At 40.3% G+C, this 11,654-nt stretch overlaps 1 pseudogene; it reads left to right on the forward strand.

Moving 5' to 3' along the window:
• Window positions 1-414: 414 nt before the first annotated feature.
• LOC149257482 (dynamin-related protein 3A-like) lies at window positions 415-9,761 on the forward strand (annotated as a pseudogene).
• Window positions 9,762-11,654: the final 1,893 nt, after the last annotated feature.

An 11,654-nucleotide genomic window follows, 5' to 3' on the forward strand; every position in this document is an offset into this window, starting at 1 on the left:
AATATAAGGATTTAAGTCCTCCCAACGCCCGATTGCGATAAAGTGCAGATTTCAAAAAGCCGTTAAAGAGGAGGGATATAACGATCAATTCATATTAAAAGCTTGATCTGTCGAACAATGATTCACCTGCGCTCAACCGCCAAAACATCTACAGCACGCTTAAACGAATCATTCGGCCGATTAATGATATAATGGGCATTTAAGGATTGGCAGGTTTTAAACGGCCATTTAATGTAATTGTAAATCCTGAAATCTCCCCATAGATTGTATCCGCGGCCATTTTTAAAAGTTAATCTCTCACCACGCATTGATCAATATATATCTTCCCATATTCGATTTTCATTATCATTCCTCTGTATTACATTTGTTTCCGCTCTTGTGCAGAATTCTTCCAAAGCAGAAAACTCAGCCAGAATGGGGAAGAAGTCCAAGAAAACCACAGGCCCTTCCGCTGCGCCAGATACAGCACAAGCCATCGCTGATCCAACAAATAAGAAGAAGGGATTGATATCTGATACAACATGTTCGGGTCTCGTCAGAACTACTTGGCAAGGCACCTACAATTTGATTGAAGCCGAGGAACCGGAAATAACCATAGTACAAGCTACTGCAGATTCAACTCGAAAATCCGAAGGTACTCTAAAGGACTTAGCTGACTCCTTCCTTCATCGGATAGCAGCTAGGGAACAAATTCTCCCATACACAGATGTAGTGCGGTGGGAAATTGAGGAAATCCCAATCCTGGATAGAACCTTCAGCACCAGAGACAGGAGAATTTTCAGGTCGTTCAAAGCTGATGATCTAAGGCAAATGTATCATTTGCCTGAGCCAGAAAAGACATACAATAAGGCGTTCCTGGAAAAATTCTGAAACGAGAATGACGTTGAATCCGAACCCATCCGGGATTGGAGACAAAATCCAGCAAAGCACAAACATGAATCTTCCGGTAAGTACTCGGTCGATTCCCTGGCTTCTCCTTATTGCTACGTTGGAATAATGATGTGTAGATTGTGGGGATTGCATGATTCCTCTAATTTCACTATAGAAATGGTTCCTTTAATGGAAGCGGCATGCAACAGTATAATAATGGATTGGGCCACTATTCTCTCAGATAAACTAGCCAAAGCTGTTCTTGAGTTTAGAAATAAGACTCGCATCTCTGAAAGGATAATTCCCCCATTTCATTACAGTGCCTATATTTTAGATACCTTGTGTTTTAATTCTGAATTTCCTGTGCTCGGCTGGAGGTGGACGCCACAAGACTCCATGCCTATTCATATTTACCACCAGAAATTATGGAAATCCTCTTACAAGCACCATCTGTACCAAGTCTGCAATGGCTTTATGTTGCCTATTTATTATTCTATTTTTGATAAACCCATTCCCAAGATTTCCTACCAGGCAGGTATTGACTTAACATCAATAGGAAGATGGTTCGGGGAAGAGAAGTTCACTTATATAAGAGTTTTTGGTAGCCAAGCCAAACCCCACGTCCTTCCTTTGTACATACCTGATAAACTGCTGGCAAGGGAAATAGCTTATCAGATCATTGCTGAGAGTGTTACACAAACTCTCAAGAAGAATAAGAAGCAGGGCTGGCCCTCTTTTCCTTTGAGATGTGGTGTCTATACCTTGCATGATCTCAAACATGCAGAGAAGGAAGCTACAAAGATAAACTCGTTAACTCTAGCGACTCTCCCTAATAGGCCATTTGATCCCAACAAAGTCGCCTATAATGCTCTCGAACAGGCCAAATTGTCAAAATTTGATCATAAAGAAGATATTTTCGATGACCTGTTCTCCTCCTCGGAGTCAATAATGCAGGTTAAGACACTTGCCAGGATGAAATATCAAGATGAAGGGTTGGTTGAATTTAATAGACTCAGAGAACAGAGGTTGCAAACTCTGCCTCTAGATCTATTAGCAACAACCCCAACAACATCGTCAAGCGAGCCTGAACGGAAACAGTCAAAGGAACCTCCAGTTACAACAAAAGAACAGGAGAAAGAGCAGGGAAAAGAGCACGAGAAAGAACAAGAGAAGCCACAGGAGGAAAATCAGAAGAAAGAGCAGGAAAAAGTGTGGGAGAACACCCAAACTGAAAAGGAAAAACAGACCACCACTGAAGTGAACGTGGATACCCATATTGACCCCAAATTGCTTCAGGAATGGCAGCAATTTGATTCTATTATCAGTGGCTTGGAATGCTCAAAGGACACTGACACTTCAAAGGCAACAGATACTCAGGAAATCACTTCAACACAGGTTCTAAGTGGAACCAGCGGCCCACCCATTTCAAAAGAAGTAGAGGTAATACCAAAGGATCCCTCCGACCAAATCATTTTGCAGGTAGAAGAGATTCCTCCTTTGGATGTCTTCTACAGCCCAAGACATAAAGCTGTAGTAAAGCGACAAAGGAAGAGACGAAGGGCTGATCAACCTTCTCTCTTTCCAGAACAGACAGTCACGGGCAATGTGGTTTGGAAGGAGGAATTTGACCCCTCCGATGACCTAACAAAATTATCACAATATGCTGGAGCTTATTCAGCAGCGACCATAGATAAGGCATCGGAGGTGAGTCTTTTGCTCAAAACAAAGGACCAGGAGATTTTCTTGTTACAGGCACAGCTGACCGAAGCACAACAGAAAGCAGAGCAAGCGGAACAGCAATTGTTGACGCAACAACAATTAAACAGTCAACTGACTCAACAATTGCAGGCAAAAAAGCAAAGAATTGACCAAAGCGCAATCCAAAAGCAGAAAGAATTATCAGAGGCATTGGCACAATTGAAGGCAGCGAATGAGCAAATGGTGAAAACAAAAGATGAGCAAATTGCTCAATTATCAGCACAGCTCGAGAAAACAAAGGGCGTTCCACAAGTAGCTGAATTCAGAGTAGAAGCGCTACAGATAAATACTGCATTGATAGCCCAAATTAAGCTTCTATGTCAACAAATCGCCCAGGCAGAGCCATTATGTGAATTAACGGCATCCATAAGTGAGAAAGTAGACAAGGTTAGGACTGAATTGGATCAAGCTGAAGAAACTATAGCTGCGTTTCTTGACTGGCAGGATACTGATCAAGGACGAGAGGCGAATTTACCAAGAATCTTAGAGTCACATAAAGATATACTCTTTACAGAATGGCAGTCCCAGTTGATGAGAGCAGAGAGAGCAGTTTCAAGATGTAAATCAACTTCAAGTAATTTGGTTGAATTAGTCAACAACACTTTCTACTTATCAAACATGATTTCCCAATGCACACCAGGAAAGTTGACAACGATGAAAACATTGGAGCAATCATGCTATCCAGATTTAGAAGAGAAGGGAAGATTAATTGCTGGGATTAACAGTTTAACCTGGGACACCTATTGGTTCTTCTTGGTAAAACCACATTCACAAAGAGCCGCCCTCAAGTGCCTTACGGATGCAATCGGGTATATTATCCCCGATATTCAGGACGCCACCTATGCCGCCCAGCTCAGCTCTCGCCTCAACAGACCACCCGAAGTGGAGCCGATGCTTGCGATAAGTCAGCTCAGGTTTAAAGGCAAGCAGCCTACTTGATGATTCATGCCGCCGACTGCCAGATTGCAGAAGAAAATAGGATCAAAATCAATTGATACCAATTAAGTAGGATTTCAGTTTTTAGATAGTTATCTTAATTAGGTATTTATAGACCCTTTCATGTTTTTAGAAAGGGTCGTAAAGTTTTGTACTTGACTTAAAGACTGAAGTTGCACTATTGTGCTTCAGCCATATTCTTTTATGAAACTGGACCAGTTATTCTAATTTCAACAAGGCAGCTTTTATGCAATTGTGCACTATTGTCTTTGCTTTAAAGTATCTCTGTTTGAAGGAAGAATTGCAAGTAGCGATTGATATTGGGAGTGTCTAGCAGCTCATATGGTATTTTTATCTATGTCTGAATTCATTCCTTTCATATGAATTGTTATTTGATTATCTTTGCTATCATTAAATATATGTATGTGTTTTAACAGCGATTCTGTATTCCTTTCACTATTGAATGTTTATGGTACGCTTTGCTTTTAATCATATATATGCTGATGATATAAATGACAAGTGTAGTAATTTTGCTTTAATCGCTTTACTTAACTATTTGAGTAAAGTAGTCTTTGAATGAATTAATATCCATGTCTGTTAGATGGAGTCATCTATATGCCTGTCCATAGACATAGATCATCAAGCGCTACGCTTCAAAACACAATAGTTCCCGGGATAGTTAATAGTTCTTTTATTTTGCTGATAGATTTAGCTATTCGCCTATCATTAGACTAGACAACCAATCATTCATCCATCCCCTTTTATTCATTATTGGGAAACTGGTCCCATCATATCCAGTTGGAGCCACCATTCCAAACGGAAAAGGAGCTGTACTAAGGTCCGGACCGGGTGGTTATCCCCCAATGTTGTTGCAGCTATTTTCGAGGCATCAACACAAAGAAATCATGGTTCATGCGCAACAGATGGAACAACTCAGAAAATCTCAGAAAGCATGTTCCTTTGATTTCTTGAAAATAACACGTTGGCTTCAAAGAGATATACCAGAGCTAATCCAGATCCTAATCCTCCTCCTGTTTACGAAAATCCTAATTTGATTCCGAGACTCCTTCGTCAAGAGAGCTCTGTGACTCCCATGTTTAAATATCTTGAAGAACTTGATTTTGATGAGAAGTTTGAATTGTCACTGTTTAAAACCAAATCCGAAAGTGCTCTTGGTTCTCTAGTTCCAAATCCTGACTTTGCTGCAGCTCTTGAAGTTGAAAGAAACAATAAATTAGTTGAAAATTTTATCTTGAGCCACCTTCAGAGAGAAATTCAGTTTTCAAATCTTGCTGATTTCCTAGAAGTTGCATCTGCAAATATTGGATCTTCTATCACGGTTTCCACCTCGAAAGTTCCCACTGAACCGCCTTTCATTCCCACTATTCCCCTGCAGCCTATAATCACATATCAATAGTCTGCAGTAAATTCTCCTTCTGTATCCCACATTGCTTCTCCTCCGCATACACCTCCTCATACTCCTCCAACAACCCCCCGACCAAATCCGCCAAGAGCGATGGCCGCTCGGTTTGTACCTCTCACTCTGCCTCAATTTTTGAATGACATGCCCGCAGATTATCAAAGAAAAATTCCTTTGTTTGATGGCACACCTCAGAATATCACAGCTCAGCAACATGTCGACAAAATGATGGACTTCTTCGATCTCCATGAGATTGATGAAGAGAATGTGACCATGAGGTTATTCGTGCAGACCTTTGGTGGAGAGGTAAGGAAATGGTTCAGAGCTTTTCCGGCCAGAAGTGTTCCTACATTAGAAGATCTGAAGAGACAGTTTTTGGAATGTTGGGAAGTAAAGAAAGATCCGCTGCAAATCAAATCTGAATACACTAAGATCAAACGAAATGCTGGAGAATCCATTCAAGACTATTGCATTAGATTTAATGCGGTGTATAATGAAATTCCAGATGATTTAAAACCAACTAGAAAATCAGCGTTTCTTAAGTTCCTGGATGGTTTTGATCCGAACATGGCTTATCAATTAAGGGAGAGAGATCCAACTACCTTAGAAGAAATGCAGAAAATTGTCGTTAGTGTTGAGGCAAATTTGAATGATAAGAGAGCCAGAATGAAAGTCGAGAAGAAAGTCTCAATAAAATAAGAAGCCTCTACATCAGACCAAGTTCTCTGCAAGGTAGAAAAGATGATTGAAAGGTTAGCACTTGATAAGCCGGAACCACAGATTCGAAATCCAAATTTCCGTGGCCAGCAGCAGCCACAATTCAGGATCAAACAGCGTGAGCAGCGAGCACAAGAAACGGCAACACAACAGCAGCAAGTAAAGACACCTCTTCAGCAGAATTTTGTTGGTCAAGAATCAGATGATGAAGATAATGTAGTTGGGGAAGAAAATCACTTCTTTACTCCTGATGATATGCCCACATTTATCACTGAAGATGATGAAAATGCAGCAAGTTCAGCAGTACAGCATGATGCAGATTTTATCTTGGCAAACGATACAGTTCTCGAGGAAGAGTCGGATGAGTATCAGAGAGGTTATATGCATGCTTTGTCTGCCCAGCAGTGTCAGTATTCACTTAGAAACAGAAATGTTCTCATCAATCCAGTCCAGAAAAGAAAAGAAGTTCCAACATCCAAAGATGAAACACTGGCCGCACCAAAGAAAGGAAAAGAGAGTGTTGATCCTATGACTAGCAAGCCTCCACCAACAAATGAAAGGGTAAATCAGCCCATTGTATCAAAGGATAAACCTGAAAAGAAAGATGTTCCAGCCAAAGAGGTGGAAAAGACTTCTGCTTTTAGTTTAGAAAATGAAATTTCTAAGTTGAAGGTATCCATTCCTTTGATTGAGCTCATGAAAAACAGCAGCTATAGAGGTCAAGTCTCCAAAATTCTGAATTTTGACCCAATGTCTGATATGGTGAGTGTGGAGGATGATCAACCGGAATTGATTTTTGGACCAGCATTGAGTGGTGAGTCTGAAGTACCTCCCTTTTATATCAGTTTGAGAGTGCATGAGTTTGTGTTGCATAATACTATGTTTGATTCCGGTGCCTCCCACAATCTTATGCCAAAAGCTATCATGGAGAAGTTGGGTTTGGACATCACCAGGAAATACCATGATCTCTACTCATTTGATTCTAGCAGGGTGAGATGTATTGGGCTTATTAAAGACTTAGTTGTAAGTTTGGATCAGATCCCCGCAAAGAATGTCTTGATGGATGTTGTCGTGGCTAACATTCCTCCCCGCTTTGGTATGCTCCTTTCCAGATCTTGGGGAGAAAAATTGCAAGGAACAATACAGCTTGATTTCTCCTATGCAACGATTCCCGTGTTTGGCCAAATGAGAAAATTGTACCGGGAACAGAAAATGAAATACATGATCACCAGCAAGGAGAAACCAATTAATCATCCGATTAATTATGTACATACATATCTAGAGTCTTTTGTTTTGTATTCAGATAGTTTCAATGATATTGATAGTTAGTTAGTTGTAGCAGATGATATTCCAGAAATAGCAGAGAATTTCAGAGAAGTTTTGAAGAAAGAACGACAAGAACAGCAAAACACCATTGAGCAATCAGCTGGAGGTAATGGACAGCAAGCAGAAAAAATACAGCAAACAGCATTTCAGCACTTGGCAGAAGAGGAAGATGGTTTGTGGACCATGGATTTTGATGGAGCAGTGGGCAATGATGGTGCTGGGATTGGTATTTGGGTACGTAGTCCTTTTTCTGCTTCAAACAAAGTGCCTAGTAATGTGCGGGTATGTTCTTACAAGCTTGCTTTTGATTGTTCAAACAATGAAGATGAATACGAAGCTTTGATTGCTGGCCTGAAAATTCTAAGAAAGCTGAATGCTAAGAGGATTTCAGTATATGGCGACTCCGAGTTGGTGATCAAGCAAGTTAAAGGCGAATATCAAGAAAAACATCTTCGGATGCAGGCATACCAGAATGATGTTCTAGATATCCTGAAGGTGTTTTTAGATTATACATTGACGTGTGTGGCTCGTATTCAAAATAGCATTGCAGATGCACTTGCTAAGGAAGCCAACAATTTGAAGATTCCTATGAACTCAAGCAATAAATTTGAAATTCATGTGAAGCACCGTCCGACTATCCCGGACAATCAGAGACATTGGCAAGTTTTCCAAGATGATGAGGAGATTAATGATTTTCTGCAAAACAAAGGTAAGTTCAAGGATACTTCAATGGATGTAGAGCATGATGATGGTAAAGATAATGTGCAAATAAATCAAATGGAAGTGTTGCAGCTCAAGGATAATGTGATTCCTAAAGGCTTGATACCTTTAGAGGAGCTCTTTGATCATGATGACGTAGCCCGCAAACCGACATTGCAGCCAACGGAAAAGGGAGTTGAAGACGTGAATCTTGGAACAGCTGAGCATCCGAAGTGTTAGACTCCGTCTTGTATGTCAGTGTGAGATTGATTCTTCTTCAAAACCCTGTTTTGAAGAAGAAATCATTAAATGTGGTTTTTTAGAATATGTATCAAATTCTCCAGCTCTTCAAAAGGCAGCAGCTTCCTCAGCTCCTATCTCTGCAAAAGCACAAACAAAAGAAAACAAAACTTCATCAGCAATCAGAGGCAAAGCAAGTTACAAGCTATTTGGAGAGGTCTCACTGGAAATCCCAAACAAACTTCATTGTCACAGCTATTGAATCAAATGATTGTGTTAGCGCTGGGAATGCCCTGCGTCTTATTGATCAGAGGAATGTGATCCGAGGTGATTTTGTGCTTGTTAGTAGTGACACTGTGAGTAATATGTCTTTGAGGCAAGAGTTCATTCTGAGCAGCATGCATATAAGCCTCCATTGATAATTTCTTGCAATCTAGAAGCCGGCATATACTTTCGCTTTTACTAAGCTTAGGGTGTTCCTTAAGGTATATATCAATCGCTCTATACAAATCATCATGAACTGGGCGTGCGAAATCGGGTATAGCTTCTGCAAGAGTGGTGAATCTTGAAATTGATAGATTTGCATCTCGAGCAATCTCTGCCTGCATCAATCAGCTTTGCAACTTTAAGCTTTGAGCTGTGTGCTGCAGAAGATGATCTTCTGCTCTCTACAAAGTCCAGGCTGAGACAGAGAAGGAAGTGGGGTTAAACAAGGGTGTATCTGACAAGCAAATCAGGTTAAAAATATTTTCTCCAAATGTCCTCAATATAACATTGGTCGACTTACCTGGGATAACAAGGGTTCCAGTGGGTGATCAACCTTCAGATATAGAGGCTAGAATCAGAACAATGATTCTATCATGCATTAAGCACGAGACATGCATCATCCTAGCTGTTTCTCCTGCAAACTCTGATTTGTCAAATTCAGATGCCCTTCAGATGGCAAGAATGGCTGACCCAGATGGATCTCGAACCATCGGTGTGATAAAAAAGCTCGATATTATGGACAGGGGAACTGATGCTCGTAACTTCCTTCTTGGAAATGTTGTCCCCCTTCGACTTGGCTATATAGGGATTGTAAATCGCAGTCAAGAGGATATTATTGCAAACAAAAGCATTCGAGATGCACTGGCTTATGAAGAAGAATTTTTCCGCAGTCGGCCAGTGTATCACAGTTTAGCTGATCGATGCGGTGTTCCCCAGTTAGCAAAGAAGTTGAATCAGATTTTAGTACAGCATATCAAGGCAATCTTACCAGAATTGAAAGCTCGAATAAATTCCTATGGCGAGACCATAGATTCCAAACATTTAATTCAATTGTGGATGGTAAAAGTGAAGAGATGGCAACAGCAGAGTTGTATGGAGGAGTAAGGATTCATTATATATTTCAGTCTATTTTTGTTAAGTGCTTAGAGGAAGTTGATCCTTGTGATGATATCACTGATGAAGATATCCGAATGGCTATTCAAAATGCTACTGGCCCAAAAAATGCTTTGTTCGTTCCCGAGGTTCCTTTCGAAGTTCTAGTAAGAAGGCACATTTTTCGTTTATTAGATCCAAGCCTTCAATGTGCTCGTTTTATTTATGATGAGTTGGTAAAGATAGCTCATCAATGTGAAACAGTCGAGCTACAACGGTTTCCTGCTTTATGTAAGAAGTTGTAGGGATCTTTTTACAGGAAGGTCTGGCTCCTGCGGAGAGTATGATTGAAAATCTTATTGCCATGGAGATGGACTATATCAACACTTCGCATCCATCATTTATGGGTGGCAGAATTTCCTTTATTAAAGGATAGTTGACTCATTTGTAGGCTACGACTACATGACATTTCCAAGTTTTATGAAGAATCATTAGATTGAGAGATTCTATGAGTATTTTCAGGCAGATAAGAGCATTCAACGAATACAACTGGCATAATATGCACAATTGTGAAATTGTTACAGATTTCAAACAGAAAGCGAAGGTGAAAAGTAAAGGACCAAACACCACGAAGACATCGACCACAACAGAAAAATAGGAACCGATCTCCTACTAAGGACTTCAGTTAATGATTCAACAGGATCTGCGCTCCAGTTTGTCGATCATCAGAGGATTTTTAGAGGGACGTTGTTTATTTTAGAATAGAGGAAACGCTCTTTTCGATTTTTATAACTGCAGGTGAAACAGCGCCCCTGTTTTGGGGTCGATTTGTTTTTCCCCTAGCAGCGTTTATTTAATGTATTAAAAAATCATTTGTAAAAGTTAGTGTGAAGAGGGGGAGAGAGTTCTGAGAGCTGGTGGAGAACAGAGAGCTTCCATTGTACAGTCTTTGACAGAGATTTTAATGAAAATACACAGCTCTGGCTTCTGAGATTCCTGTGGTATTAGATTTAACATTTGTGTCCTCCTTTGTTTCATATGTAGCCTGTTATGTGTTCATGTCATTTCATGATCGTTTCCATTTGAACAAATGAAGTGTTAAGGTAGAATTCATAATTTATATGCTCTTCCTTTAAGTTTGTTCATATTTAATGTTTTCTTCTATTTGACAAGGATTCATCTTCTATGCCCTTGTCAGCTCCTCAGCAGTCTTGCCATTCCATTTAATCTCAATTTGATGTTAAACTTTCTTGCCTACCTTGCCTCAGGAGACAATCTGTGTTTTTGATTACATTTCTCTGTTCAAGCTGTTTCTTTGCCCCATGCAGCCCAGAAAAACCCCATCATTTTATTAAAAACCCCTTTTTTAATCAATTTACTAGCCTAAAATCAGTATTCATATCGGTCATCTCAGCCCCTTTGAAAACCTTTTGCCGAGATAGACCCGGAGAGAGCCCTCTCCTGTCCTCGTAGGGCTAGCTACGAGGCTAAGTGGTTTGATGTTGCCTTGGATTTTTCCTTCCTCAGCCTGAGGCAGATTCGAGCGCTAACACAAAGATGGTAAAGCTCTCCAAAGCATTGCCACCGAAGGTAAAGGCCAAATATATCAATTTGTTGTCATCTTTTGCCGATGTGTTTGCTTGGGACTATTCTGATTTGAAGACGTATGATACAAATATAATTCCGCATACCATTCCTATTAAGCCTAATAAAAAACCTTTCAGACAAAAGTTAATAAGGCTTAATCAAAAATTGCTGCCATCAATTGAGAAGGAGATAAATAGGCTATACAAATCAGGAATCATTGTTCCCATCCGTTTTTCTGATTGGATATCTAATTTGGTGCCTGTGCGAAAGAAGACCGGTGAGATTCGTTTGTGCATTGATTTCCGGAATCTCAACAAAGTTTCATTGAAGGATAATTATCCGCTGCCCAAAATGGATCACATACTACAGCGAGTAGTTGGAGCATCACGCATGTCACTACTCGATGGTTATTCCGGATATAACCAAATTTTAGTCCATGAAGATGACCGGGACAAAACAGCGTTCACCACTCTATGGGAAACCTTTCATTATGCGAAAATGCCTTTCGGTTTGAAGAATGCGGGTGCTACTTTTCAGCGGGCAATGGACTTGGCTTTCACAAATGAGAAGGATGTCTTCTTAGTGGTGTACCTTGATGATTTGACCGTGTTTTCCAAATCAGATGATGAACACTTGCTTCATTTGAAAATTGTCTTTGAAAAGTGCAGAAAATATGGTGTGTCGCTGAATCCTAAGAAGAGTTTGTTTGCCATGGATGAAGGCAAACTACTTGGGCACATTA

Source organism: Pinus tabuliformis, chromosome 6 (assembly GCF_031772625.1).
Source record: "Pinus tabuliformis cultivar Carrire ecotype Pingquan chromosome 6, CPIR1, whole genome shotgun sequence".
NCBI lineage: Eukaryota > Viridiplantae > Streptophyta > Pinopsida > Pinales > Pinaceae > Pinus > Pinus tabuliformis.